Raw genomic sequence first — 14,545 nt, forward strand, 5'->3', positions numbered from 1 at the left:
TTCATTGAATTGGATTTTTAAGGGAGTTGTCCGCGCTATCGCAGATTTCTAATGCAGAGCGAGCCTCGCACTAATAGCTTATATAGGAGAGGTTGTTGCCGCGAGCCTCTCCCGTGCCCCTTTCATTCATTCAACATTGGTGTCTAGGCGGATCGGATTGTTGGGTTTTCAAACGGTGTATGCCGATGTTGAATGAATGGAATGGGCATGAAGCGATCTCAGTGCTTTTCCTCGGCTCTCCTTTAGATCATGTTTTGCGATGACTCAATTTTGGAAAATGTGAGGCAGCGGTTGCCGATCCATGGCGTGTGTTTTTGGTGGTTTTAAAACTTGATCTAAACGTGAGGCCTTGTCTAGCACTCCGGCGTTGCTTGGTATAATGGCAATTTGCTATGGGTGCTCGGCGCTCTAGCAATTTGTCATGTTGTACTTATCGTGGCTACATGGGAGCTTTAATATCGAAAGCTCTCGGCGAAAAATGGTGGCCGAGCCATGCTGGCCGACCCGATCTGGCTTAGCCGTTTTCGTCGACCCGATCTGGCTCTCGTTTCTCACTCCATCGGCACAAATTCGGGAGTTGTTCGACAGCGGTTGTCGTTCCAATGTGTCATTGCGGTGATCTGGAGAGCGATGCTAAGTGCGGGAGCTTGCGTCTAGCATTTGGGGATGTTTGTGCAAGCGAGCAGGGGAGCTTCTCTCATCGGAACCTCTCCGTGGCCTTTGAATATAGGCCCAGTGCCGACGATATCGATGGATACGAGCCTTGGATTATAAAATTGTTCAGCTAACATTGGTTTTTGTGAGAGATGGGTACGAAAGCACTTCCCGATCGATACGCGGGAGTTCCCTAAGATCGCCTCTGTGCCAACTCGATCGGCACAACATTGGGAATGGTTCGACAGCGGTTGTCGTTCCAATGTGTCATCGGGATGTCTTGGAACGCGGCCTTTCAAGGGCGAGCTCGCGTCTAGCACTTGAATTGTGCGTCGTCACAAGTGAATGGGGAGATCTCTCTGTGAACGGCGGCATGGCGATTGCAAGAGAAAATTGACTTAGTAGTCGGAGCATTGGCCTCGGGCCATTGTGACGGCCTTGCAATTTCTCTATAATTGCAACCTATGTTTGCGCAGTAGCAGAGTTTGCATGTTAGATTGGCCTTTGTTCTTGACAGTTCGAAGTACTCTCACCGAGTCAGCAAGTCACCATGCTGGCCGAGCCGATCTGGCCGAGCCATGCTCGCCGAGCCGATCTGGGCGAGCCATTCTGGCCGAGCCGATCTGGGCGAGCTCCAAAAACGGTGTCGTGGATGGCTGTTTGGTCACATTTTTCATTGAATTGGATTTTTAAGGATTTTTTCCGCGCTGTCGCAGATTTCTAATGCAGAGCGAGCCTCGCACTAATAGCTTATATAGGAGAGGTTGTTGCCGCGAGCCTCTCCCGTGCCCCTTTCATTCATTCAACATTGGTGTCTAGGCGGATCGGATTGTTGGGTTTTCAAACGGTGTATGCCGATGTTGAATGAATGAAAGGGGCATGAAGCGATCTCAGTGCTTTTCCTCGGCTCTCCTTTAGATCATGTTTTGCGATGACTCAATTTTGGAAAAGGTGAGGCAGCGGTTGCCGATCCATGGCGTGTGTTTTTTGGTGGTTTTAAAACTTGATCTAAACGTGAGCCCTTGTCTAGCACTCCGGCGTTGCTTGGTATAATGGCAATTTGCTATGGGTGCTCGGCGCTCTAGCAATTTGTCATGGTGTACTTATCGCGGCTACATGGGAGCTTTAATATCGAAAGCTCTCGGCAAAAAATGGTGGCCGAGCCATGCTGGCCGACCCGATCTGGCTTAGCCGTTTTCGTCGACCCGATCTGGCTCTTCTTTCTCACTCCATCGGCACAAATTCGGGAGTTGTTCGACAGCGGTTGTCGTTCCAATGTGTCATTGCGGTGATCTGGAGAGCGATGCTAAGGGCTGGAGCTTGCGTCTAGCATTTGGGGATGTTTGTGCAAGAGAGCAGGTGAGCTTCTCTTATCGGAACCTCTCCGCGGCCTTTGAATATAGACCCAGTGCCGACGATATCGATGGATACGAGCCTTGGATTCTAAAATTGTTCAGCTAACATTGGTTTTTGTGAGAGATGGGTACGAAAGCACTTCCTGATCGATTCGCGGGAGCTCCCTAAGATCGCCTCTGTGCCAACTCGATCGGCACAACATTGGGAATGGTTCGACAGCGGTTGTCATTCCAATGTGTCATCGGGATGTCTTGGAACGCGGCCTTTCAAGGGCGAGATCGCGTCTAGCACTTGGATTGTGCGTCGTCACAAGTGAATGGGGAGATCTCTCTGTGAACGGTGGCATGGTGATTGCAAGAGAAAATTGACTTAGTAGTCGGAGCATTGGCCTCGGGCCATTGTGACGGCCTTGCAATTTCTCTATAATTGCAACCTATGTTTGCGCAGTAGCAGAGTTTGCATGTAAGATTGGCCTTTGTTCTTGACAGTTCCAGGAGATGACCTCCGGAACTTCTGGATTGGGCCCCTTCAAGGTGAAATTCATCCAGTTGATCGGATGAGCTCGATGACCATTTCACTCCCTTGGCTCCATGAATTCAAATCCCATCCAGCTACCGTGAAGCCATCCCGATTTTGCTATGCGAGGGCTCTCTCCCCAGAGTCGTTCTCTTCGCAACAACTTCTTTGGCAAAAAAATTTCGGAATGGTTCGGCAGCGGTTGTCGTTCCAATGGTGCCGTTGTGGTGGTTGCCTGGGCAGCGATCTGAAGGGCGAGCCGTCGTCTAGCAGTTGGGCTGCGCATCACGGGTGACAAGGGAGCCTTTGTAATCGGAAGCTCCCCGTGACCATTCGATGAGAAGAGCCATTGCTTGTGTGAGCAAGGACGAATGCAGCCTCGGATTCCAAACGAAATCAACGACATCGGATCTATATATAAGAGCGGAATGAAGCAGAAGCCCGTTTGCCATGCGCGGCTCCCCAAACTTGCTCGTCTTTCTCACTCCATCGGCACAAATTCGGGAGTTGTTCAACAGCGGTTGTCGTTCCAATGTGTCATTGCGGCGATCTGGAGAGCGATGCTAAGGGCGGGAGCTTGTGTCTAGCATTTGGGATGTTTGTGCGAGCGAGCAGGGGAGCTTCTCTTATCGGAACCTCTCCGTGGCCTTTGAATATATAGACCCAGTGCCGACGATATCGATGGATACGAGCCTTGGATTCTAAATTTGTTCACAGCTAAGATTGGTTTTTGTGAGAGATGGGTACGAAAGCACATCCCGATTGCTACGCGGGAGCTCCCTAAGGTCGCCTCTGTGCCAACTCGATCGGCACAACATTGGGAATGGTTCGACAGCGGTTGTCGTTCCAATGCGTCATCGGGGGATGTCTTGGGAAGTGGCCTGGCCTTTCAAGGGCGAGCTCGCGTCTATCACTTGGATTGTGCGTCGCGTCGCAAGTGAATGGGGAGATCTCTCTGTGAACGGCGGCATGGTGATTGCAAGAGAAAATTGACTTAGTCGGAGCATTGGCCTCGGGCCACTGTGATGGCCTGGCAATTTCTCTTTAATTGCAACCTATGTTTGCGCAGTAGCAGAGTTTGCAAGTAAGACGGTCCTTGTTCTTGAGAGTTCCAGGAGATGACCTCCGGAACTTTTGGATTGGGCCCCTTCAAGGTGAAATTCATCCAGTTGATCGGATGAGCTCGATGACCATTTCAGTCCCTTGGCTCCATGAATTCACATCTCCTAACCGACGACAATCTTTTGCTCCTTAGACGACCTCATAATAAATTGGGTCGTGGATGGCTGTTTGGTCAGGATTTTCAACGATTTGGATTTTTATGGCGGATGTCGGCGTGTTCGCTAATTTCTAATGCAGAGCGAGCCTCGCACTAATAGCTTATATAGGAGAGGTTGTTGCCGCGAACCTCTCCCGTGCCCCTCTCATTGATTCAACGGCGGTGTCGAGGCGGATGGAAATGTCGGATTTTGAAACGGTGGACGCCGACGTTGAATCAATTGGAGGGGCATGAAGCCCACCCTCGAGGTGCTATTCCTCGACTCTCCTTTAGATCATGTTTTCTTGTCACTCAGCTGGCGCAATTTCGGAAAGCAGTTGGGCTGCGCGTCACGAGTGACAAGGGAGCCTTTGTGATCGGAAGCTCCCCGTGGCCATTCGATGAGAAGAGCCATTGCTTGTGTGAGCAAGGACGAATGCAGCCTCGGATTCCAAACGAAATCAACGACATCGGATCTATATACAAGAGCGGAATGAAGCAGCAGCCCGTTTGCGATGCGCGGCTCCCCAAAGTTGCTATTCTTTCTCACTCCATCGGGGCACAAATTCGGGAGTTGTTCGACAGCGGTCGTCGTTCCAATGGGTGTCATTGCGGCGAAATTTGTTCACAGCTAAGATTGGTTTTTGTGAGAGATGGGTATGAAAGCACATCCCGATTGCTACGCGGGAGCTCCCTAAGGTCGCCTCTGTGCCAACTCGATCGGCACAACATTGGGAATGGTTCGACAGCGGTTGTCGTTCCAATGTGTCATCGGGGGATGTCTTGGAAAGTGGTCTTTCTTTCACTAAATGGGGGATGTCTTGGAAAGTGGTCTTTCTTTCAAGGGCGAGCTCGCGTCTAGCACTTGGACTGTGCGTCGCGTCACAAGTGAATGGGGAGATCTCTCTGTGAACGGCGGCATGGTGATTGCAAGAGAAAATTGACTTAGTCGGAGCCATTGGCCTCGGGCCATTGTGACGGCGTCGCAATTTCTCTTTAATTGCAACCTATGTTTGCGCAGTAGCAGAGTTTGCATGTAAGATGGGCCTTGTTCTCGAGAGTTCCAGGAGATGACCTCCGAAACTTTTGGATTGGGCCCCTTCAAGGTGAAATTCATCCAGCTCGATGACCATTTCAGTCCCTCGGCTCCATGAACTCACATCTCCCAACCGATGACAATCTTTTGCTCCTCTGCCGACCTCATAAAAAATTGGGTCGTGAATGGCTGTTTGGTAGGAATTTTAAAGGATTTGGATTTTCAAGGCGGATGTCGGTGTGTTCGCTAATTTCTAATGCAGAGCGAGCCTCGCACTAATAGCTTATATAGGAGAGGTGGTTGCCGCGAGCCTCTCCCGTGCCCCTCTCATTGATTCAACGCCGGTGTCAAGGCGGATGGATATGTCGGATTTTGAAACGGTGGACGCCGACGTTGAATCAATTAGAGGGGCATGAAGCCCACCCTGGATGTGCTATTCCTCGACTCTCCTTTAAATCATGTTTTCTTCTCGCTCAGCTTGGCGCAATTTCGGAAAAAGGTTTTGGCAGCGGTTGCCATCCCTCACCGCGTCTACTTGGTGATTTTAAAACTCGATCTAAAACGGGAGCCCTCGCCTAGCACCTCCGTCCGGTGTTGCTCGGGTATTGCATAAAATTATGCCAACGGCGCGAATCCCCCAACAAATGCCTACGCTTGGACCCTCTCTTAGATCACCTTCTTCGATCACTCGACCGACGCAACTACGGAAGAGACTTGGCAGCGGTTGCCATTCTACAGCGCGTCTGTTCAGCGATTTCGAAGTTGATCTAATGGCGAGCCCTTGTCTCTAGCCATGAGGTGGGTGCTTGGCGCTCTAGCAAAATTTTTTGCGTGCCTATCGCGGCTACAATGGGAGAGGTGGTTGCCGCGAGCCTCTCCCGTGCCCCCCTCATTGATTCAACGCCGCTGTCAGGGCGGATGGATATGTCGGATTTCGAAACGGTGGACGCCGATGTTGAATCAATTAGAGGGGCATGAAGCCCACCCTCGAGGGTGCTATTCCTGGACTCTCCTTTAGATCATGTTTTCTTGTCACTCAGCTGGCGCAATTTCGGAAAAAGGTTTGGCAGCGGTTGCCAGCCCTCACCGCGTCTACTCGGTGATTTTAAAACTCGATCTAAAACGGGAGCCCTCGTCTAGCACCTCCGTCCGGTGTTGCTCGGGTATTGCATAAATTTATGCCATCGGCGCGAATCCCCCAACGAATGCCTACGCTTGGACCCTCTCTTAGATCACCTTCTTCGATCACTCGACCGACGCAACTACGGAAGAGACTTGGCAGCGGTTGCCATTCTACAGCGCGTCTGTTCAGCGATTTCGAAGTTGATCTAATGGCGAGCCCTTGTCTCTAGGCATGAGGTGGGTGCTTGGCGCTCTAGCAAAACTTTTTGCGTGCCTATCGCGGCTACAACGGGAGAGGTGGTTGCCGCGAGCCTCTCCCGTGCCCCCCTCATTGATTCAACGCCGCTGTCAGGGCGGATGGATATGTCGGATTTTGAAACGGTGGACGGCGACGTTGAATCAATTAGAGGGGCATGAAGCCCACCCTCGAGGGTGCTATTCCTGGTCTCTCCTTTAGATCATGTTTTCTTGTCACTCAGCTGGCGCAATTTCGGAAAAAGGTTTGGCAGCGGTTGCCAGCCCTCACCGCGTCTACTCGGTGATTTTAAAACTCGATCTAAAACGGGAGCCCTCGTCTGGCACCTCCGTCCGGTGTTGCTCGGGTATTGCATAAATTTATGCCATCGGCGCGAATCCCCCAACGAATGCCTACGCTTGGACTCTCTCTTAGATCACCTTCTTCGATCACTCGACCGACGCAACTACGGAAGAGACTTGGCAGCGGTTGCCATTCTACAGCGCGTCTGTTCAGCGATTTCGAAGTTGATCTAATGGTGAGCCCTTGTCTCTAGCCATGAGGTGGGTGCTTGGCGCTCTAGCAAAATTTTTTGCGTGCCTATCGCGGCTACAACGGGAGAGGCGGTTGCCGCGAGCCTCTCCCGTGCCCCCCTCATTGATTCAACGCCGCTGTCAGGGCGGATGGATATGTCGGATTTTGAAACGGTGGACGGCGACGTTGAATCAATTAGAGGGGCATGAAGCCCACCCTCGAGGGTGCTATTCCTGGGCTCTCCTTTAGATCATGTTTTCTTGTCACTCGGCTGGCGCAATTTCAGAAAAAGGTTTGGCAGCGGTTGCCAGCCCTCACCGCGTCTACTAGGTGATTTTAAAACTCGATCTAAAACGGGAGCCCTCGTCTAGCACCTCCGTCCGGTGTTGCTCGGGTATTGCATAAATTTATGCCATCGGCGCGAATCCCCCAACGAATGCCTACGCTTGGACCCTCTCTTAGATCACCTTCTTCGATCACTCGACCGACGCAACTACGGAAGAGACTTGGCAGCGGTTGCCATTCTACAGCGCGTCTGTTCAGCGATTTCGAAGTTGATCTCATGGCGAGCCCTTGTCTCTAGGCATGAGGTGGGTGCTTGGCGCTCTAGCAAAATTTTTTTGCGTGCCTATCGCGGCTACAAGGGGAGAGGTGGTTGCCGCGAGCCTCTCCCGTGCCCCCCTCATTGATTCAACGCCGCTGTCAGGGCGGATGGATATGTCGGATTTTGAAACGGTGGACGGCGACGTTGAATCAATTAGAGGGGCATGAAGCCCACCCTCGAGGGTGCTATTCCTGGACTCTCCTTTAGATCATGTTTTCTTGTCACTCAGCTGGCGCAATTTCGGAAAAAGGTTTGGCAGCGGTTGCCAGCCCTCACCGCGTCTACTCGGTGATTTTAAAACTCGATCTAAAACGGGAGCCCTCGTCTAGCACCTCCGTCCGGTGTTGCTCGGGTATTGCATAAATTTATGTCATCGGCGCGAATCCCCCAACGAATGCCTACGCTTGGACCCTCTCTTAGATCACCTTCTTCGATCACTCGACCGACGCAACTACGTAAGAGACTTGGCAGCGGTTGCCATTCTACAGCGCGTCTGTTCAGCGATTTCGAAGTTGATCTAATGGCGAGCCCTTGTCTCTAGCCATGAGGTGGGTGCTTGGCGCTCTAGCAAAATTTTTTGCGTGCCTATCGCGGCTACAACGGGAGAGGTGGTTGCCGCGAGCCTCTTCCGTGCCCCCCTCATTGATTCAACGCCGCTGTCAGGGCGGATGGATATGTCGGATTTTGAAATGGTGGACGCCGACGTTGAATCAATTAGAGGGGCATGAAGCCCACCCTCGAGGGTGCTATTCCTGGGCTCTCCTTTAGATCATGTTTTCTTGTCACTCAGCTGGCGCAATTTCGGAAAAAGGTTTGGCAGCGGTTGCCAGCCCTCACCGCTTCTACTTGGTGATTTTAAAACTCGATCTAAAACGGGAGCCCTCGTCTAGCACCTACGTCCGGTGTTGCTCGGGTAATGCATAAATTTATGCCATCGGCGCGAATCCCCCAACGAATGCCTACGCGTGGACCCTCTCTTAGATCACCTTCTTCGATCACTCGACCGACGCAACTACGGAAGAGACTTGGCAGCGGTTGCCATTCTACAGCGCGTCTGTTCAGCGATTTCGAAGTTGATCTAATGGCGAGCCCTTGTCTCTAGGCATGAGGTGGGTGCTTGGCGCTCTAGCAAAAATTTTTTGCGTGCCTATCGCGGCTACAAGGGGAGAGGTGGTTTCCGCGAGCCTCTCCCGTGCCCCCCTCATTGATTCAACGCCGCTGTGAGGGCGGATGGATATGTCGGATTTTGAAACGGTGGACGGCGACGTTGAATCAATTAGAGGGGCATGAAGCCCACCCTCGAGGGTGCTATTCCTGGACTCTCCTTTAGATCATGTTTTCTTGTCACTCAGCTGGCGCAATTTCGGAAAAAGGTTTGGCAGCGGTTGCCAGCCCTCACCGCGTCTACTCGGTGATTTTAAAACTCGATCTAAAACGGGAGCCCTCGTCTAGCACCTCCGTCCGGTGTTGCTCGGGTATTGCATAAATTTATGCCATCGGCGCGAATCCCCCAACGAATGCCTACGCTTGGACCCTCTATTAGATCACCTTCTTCGATCACTCGACCGACGCAACTACGGAAGAGACTTGGCAGCGGTTGCCATTCTACAGCGCGTCTGTTCAGCGATTTCGAAGTTGATCTAATGGCGAGCCCTTGTCTCTAGCCATGAGGTGGGTGCTTGGCGCTCTAGCAAAATTTTTTGCGTGCCTATCGCGGCTACAACGGGAGAGGTGGTTGCCGCGAGCCTCTCCCGTGCCCCCCTCATTGATTCAACGCCGCTGTCAGGGCGGATGGATATGTCGGATTTTGAAACGGTGGACGGCGACGTTGAATCAATTAGAGGGGCATGAAGCCCACCCTCGAGGGTGCTATTCCTGGACTCTCCTTTAGATCATGTTTTCTTGTCACTCAGCTGGCGCAATTTCGGAAAAAGGTTTGGCAGCGGTTGCCAGCCCTCACCGCGTCTACTTGGTGATTTTAAAACTCGATCTAAAACGGGAGCCCTCGTCTAGCACCTCCGTCCGGTGTTGCTCGGGTATTGCATAATTTTTTGCTATCGGCGCGAAACCCCCAACGAATCCCTAGCCTTGGACTCTCTCTTAGGTCACCTTCTTCGATCACTCGACCGACGCAATTACGGAAGAGGCTTGGCAGCGGTTGCCATTCCACAGCGCGTCTGTTCAGCGATTTCGAAGTTGATCTACTAATGGCGAGCCCTTGTCTAGCCATGAGGTGGGTGCTTGGGGCTCTAGCAATTTTTTGTGTGCCTATCGCGGCTACAATGGGAGCTTTGGTACCAAAAGTTCTCGTCGACCCTCCCCAATAGAAATCAGTGCTGGTGTTCGCGAAAGACACGTTATTCGGATTTTTGGAATATTGGCACCAGCATCGTTTCTATTGGGAGGGCCGTGAAGCCATCCCGATTTTGCTATGCGAGGGCTCACCCCCCAGAGTCATTCTCTACGCAACAACTTCTTTGGCACAAAATTTTCAGAATGGTTCGGCAGCGGTTGTCGTTCCAATGGTGCCGTTGTGGTGGTTGCCTGGGCAGCGATCTGAAGGGCGACCCGTCATCTAGCAGTTGGCCTGCGCATCACGAGTGACAAGGGAGCCTTTGTTATCGGAAGCTCCCCGTGGCCATTCGATTAGAAGAGCCATTGCTTGTTTGAGCAAGGACGAATGCAGCCTCGGATTCCAAACGAAATCAACGATTTCGGATCCTATATAAGAGCGGAATGAAGCAGCAGCACAGCCCGTTTTCTATGCGCGGCTCCCCAAAGTTGCTCTTCTTTCTCACTCCATTGCCACAATTTCGAGAGTTGTTCGACAGCGGTTGTCGTTCCAATGTGTCATTGCGGTGATCTGGAGAGCGATGCTAAGGGCGGGAGCTTGTGTCTAGAATTTGGGATGTTTGTGCGAGCGAGCAGGGGAGCTTCTCTTATCGGAACCTCTCCGTGGCCTTTGAATATATAGACCCAGTGCCGATGATATCGATGGATGCGAGCCCTTGGATTCCAAATTTGTCCACAGCTGACATTGGTTTTTGTGAGAGATGGGCACGAAAGCACATCCCGATTGCTACGCGGGAGCTCCCTAAGGTTGCCTCTGTGCCAACTCGATCGGCACAACATTGGGAATGGTTCGACAGCGGTTTACGTTCCAATGTGTCATCGGGGGATGTCTTGGAAAGTGGTCTTTCTTTCAAGGGCGAGCTCGCGTCTAGACCTTGGATTGTGCGTCGCGTCACAAGTGAATGGGGAGATCTCTCTGTGAACGGCGGCATGGTGATTGCAAGAGAAAATTGACTTTAGTCGGAGCCATTGGCCTCGGGCCATTGTGACGGCCTCGCAATTTCTCTTTAATTGCAACCTATGTTTGCGCAGTAGCAGAGTTTGCATGTAAGATGGGCCTTGTTGTCGAGAGTTCCAGGAGATGACCTCCGGAACTTTTGGATTGGGGGCCCCTTCAAGGTGAAATTCATCCAGTTGATCGGATGAGCTCGATGACCATTTCAGTCCCTCGGCTCCATGAACTCACATCTCCTAACCGATGACAATCTTTTGCTCCTCTGCCGACCCCATAAAAAATTGGGTCGTGAATGGCTGTTTGGTAGGAATTTTAAAGGATTTGGATTTTTAAGGCGGATGTCAGTGTGTTCGCTAATTTCTAATGCAGAGCGAGCCTCGCACTAATAGCTTATATAGGAGAGGTGGTTGCCGCGAGCCTCTCCCGTGCCCCTCTCATTGATTCAACGCCGGTGTCAAGGCGGATGGATATGTCAGATTTTGAAACGGTGGACGCCGACGTTGAATCAATTAGAGGGGCATGGAGCCCACCCCGGATGTGCTATTCCTCGACTCTCCTTTAGATCATGTTTTCTTCTCACTCAGCTGGCGCAATTTCGGAAAAGGGTTTGGCAGCGGTTGCCATCCCTCACCGCGTCTACTCGGTGATTTTAAAACTCGATCTAAAACGGGAGCCCTCGTCTAGCACCTCCGTCCGGTGTTGCTCGGGTATTGCATAAATTTATGCCATCGGCGCGAATCCCCCAACGAAAGCCTACGCTTGGACCCTCTCTTAGATCACCTTCTTCGATCACTCGACCGACGCAACTACGGAAGAGACTTGGCAGCGGTTGCCATTCTACAGCGCGTCTGTTCAGCGATTTCGAAGTTGATCTCATGGCGAGCCCTTGTCTCTAGGCATGAGGTGGGTGCTTGGCGCTCTAGCAAAATTTTTTTGCGTGCCTATCGCGGCTACAAGGGGAGAGGTGGTTGCCGCGAGCCTCTCCCGTGCCCCCCTCATTGATTCAACGCCGCTGTCAGGGCGGATGGATATGTCGGATTTTGAAACGGTGGACGGCGACGTTGAATCAATTAGAGGGGCATGAAGCCCACCCTCGAGGGTGCTATTCCCGGACTCTCCTTTAGATCATGTTTTCTTGTCACTCAGCTGGCGCAATTTCGGAAAAAGGTTTGGCAGCGGTTGCCAGCCCTCACCGCGTCTACTCGGTGATTTTAAAACTCGATCTAAAACGGGAGCCCTCGTCTAGCACCTCCGTCCGGTGTTGCTCGGGTATTGCATAAATTTATGCCATCGGCGCGAATCCCCCAACGAATGCCTACGCTTGGACCCTCTCTTAGATCACCTTCTTCGATCACTCGACCGACGCAACTACGGAAGAGACTTGGCAGCGGTTGCCATTCTACAGCGCGTCTGTTCAGCGATTTCGAAGTTGATCTAATGGCGAGCCCTTGTCTCTAGGCATGAGGTGGGTGCTTGGCGCTCTAGCAAAATTTTTTGCGTGCCTATCGCGGCTACAACGGGAGGGGTGGTTGCCGCGAGCCTCTCCCGTGCCCCCCTCATTGATTCAACGCCGCTGTCAGGGCGGATGGATATGTCGGATTTTGAAACGGTGGACGGCGACGTTGAATCAATTGGAGGGGCATGAACCCCACCCTCGAGGGTGCTATTCCTGGACTCTCCTTTAGATCATGTTTTCTTGTCACTCAGCTGGCGCAATTTCGGAAAAAGGTTTGGCAGCGGTTGCCAGCCCTCACCGCGTCTACTCGGTGATTTTAAAACTCGATCTAAAACGGGAGCCCTCGTCTAGCACCTCCGTCCGGTGTTGCTCGGGTATTGCATAAATTTATGCCATCGGCGCGAATCCCCCAACGAATGCCTACGCTTGGACCCTCTCTTAGATCACCTTCTTCGATCACTCGACCGACGCAACTACGGAAGAGACTTGGCAGCGGTTGCCATTCTACAGCACGTCTGTTCAGCGATTTCGAAGTTGATCTAATGGCGAGCCCTTGTCTCTAGGCATGAGGTGGGTGCTTGGCGCTCTAGCAAAATTTTTTGCGTGCCTATCGCGGCTACAACGGGAGAGGTGGTTGCCGCGAGCCTCTCCCGTGCCCCCCTCATTGATTCAACGCCGCTGTCAGGGCGGATGGATATGTCGGATTTTGAAACGGTGGACGGCGACGTTGAATCAATTAGAGGGGCATGAAGCCCACCCTCGAGGGTGCTATTCCTGGACTCTCCTTTAGATCATGTTTTCTTGTCACTCAGCTGGCGCAATTTCGAAAAAAGGTTTGGCAGCGGTTGCCAGCCCTCACCGCGTCTACTTGGTGATTTTAAAACTCGATCTAAAACGGGAGCCCTCGTCTAGCACCTCCGTCCGGTGTTGCTCGGGTAATGCATAAATTTATGCCATCGGCGCGAATCCCCCAACGAATGCCTACGCTTGGACCCTCTCTTAGATCACCTTCTTCGATCACTCGATCGACGCAACTACGGAAGAGACTTGGCAGCGGTTGCCATTCTACAGCGCGTCTGTTCAGCGATTTCGAAGTTTTGATCTAATGGCGAGCCCTTGTCTCTAGGCATGAGGTGGGTGCTTGGCGCTCGAGCAAAATTTTTTGCGTGCCTATCGCGGCTACGATGGGAGAGGTGGTTGCCGCGAGCCTCTCCCGTGCCCTCCTCATTGATTCAACGCCGCTGTCAGGGCGGATGGAAATGTCGGATTTTGAAACGGTGGACGGCGACGCTGAATCAATTAGAGGGGCATGAAGCCCACCCTCGAGGGTGCTATTCCTGGACTCTCCTTTAGATCATGTATTCTTGTCACTCAGCTGGCGCAATTTCGGAAAAAGGTTTGGCAGCGGTTGCCAGCCCCTCACCGCGTCTACTTGGTGATTTTAAAACTCGATCTAAAACGGGAGCCCTCGTCTTGCACCTCCGTCCGGTGTTGCTCGGGTATTGCACAAATTTTTGCCATCGGCGCGAATCCCCCAACGAATGCCTACATGCTTGGACCCTCTCTTAGATCACCTTCTTCGATCACTCGACCGACGCAATTACGGAAGAGACTTGGCAGCGGTTGCCATTCTACACCGCGTCCGTTATGCGATTTCGAAGTTGATCTAATGGCGAGCCCTTGTCTATAGCAATGAGGTGGGTACTTGGCGCTCTAGCAAAATTTTTTGCGAGCCTATCGCGGCTACAATGGGAGAGGTGGTTGCCGCGAGCCTCTCCCGTGCCCAGCTCATTGATTCAACGCCGCTGTCAGGGCGGATGGATATGTCGGATTTTGAAACGGTGGACGCCGACGTTGAATCAATTAGAAGGGCATGAAGCCCACCTTCGAGGGTGGTGCTATTCTTGGACTCTCCTTTACATCATGTTTTCTTGTCACTCAGCTGGCGCAATTTCGGAAAAAGGTTTGGCAGTGGTTGCCAGCCCTCACCGCGTCTTCTTGGTGATTTTAAAACTCGATCTAAAACGGGAGCCCTCGTCTAGCGGCTCTGTGCCAACTCGATCGGCACAACATTGGGAAATGGTTCGACAGCGGTTGTCGTTCCAATGTATCATCGGGGGATGCCTTGGAAAGTGGCCTTTCAAGGGCGAGCTCGCGTCTAGCCCTTGGATTGTGCGTCGCGTCACAAGTGAATGGGGGAGATCTCTCTGTGAACGGCGGCATGGTGATTGCAAGAGAAAATTGACTTAGTCGGAGCATTGGCCTCGGGCCATTGTGACGGCCTTGCAATTTCTGTTTAATTGCAACCTATGTTTGCGCAGTAGCAGAGTTTGCATGTAAGATGGGCCTTGTTCTCGAGAGTTCCAGGAGATGACCTCCGGAACTTTTGGATTGGGCCCCTTCAAGGTGAAATTCATCCAGCTGATCGGATGAAGCTCGATGTGCTTGTATCTATTCCGAGACGGTA

The sequence above is a fragment of the Cupressus sempervirens genome, chromosome 1 (genome assembly GCF_028749045.1).
Source record: "Cupressus sempervirens isolate cs-2001-9-10 chromosome 1, ASM2874904v1, whole genome shotgun sequence".
Lineage (NCBI taxonomy): Eukaryota > Viridiplantae > Streptophyta > Pinopsida > Cupressales > Cupressaceae > Cupressus > Cupressus sempervirens.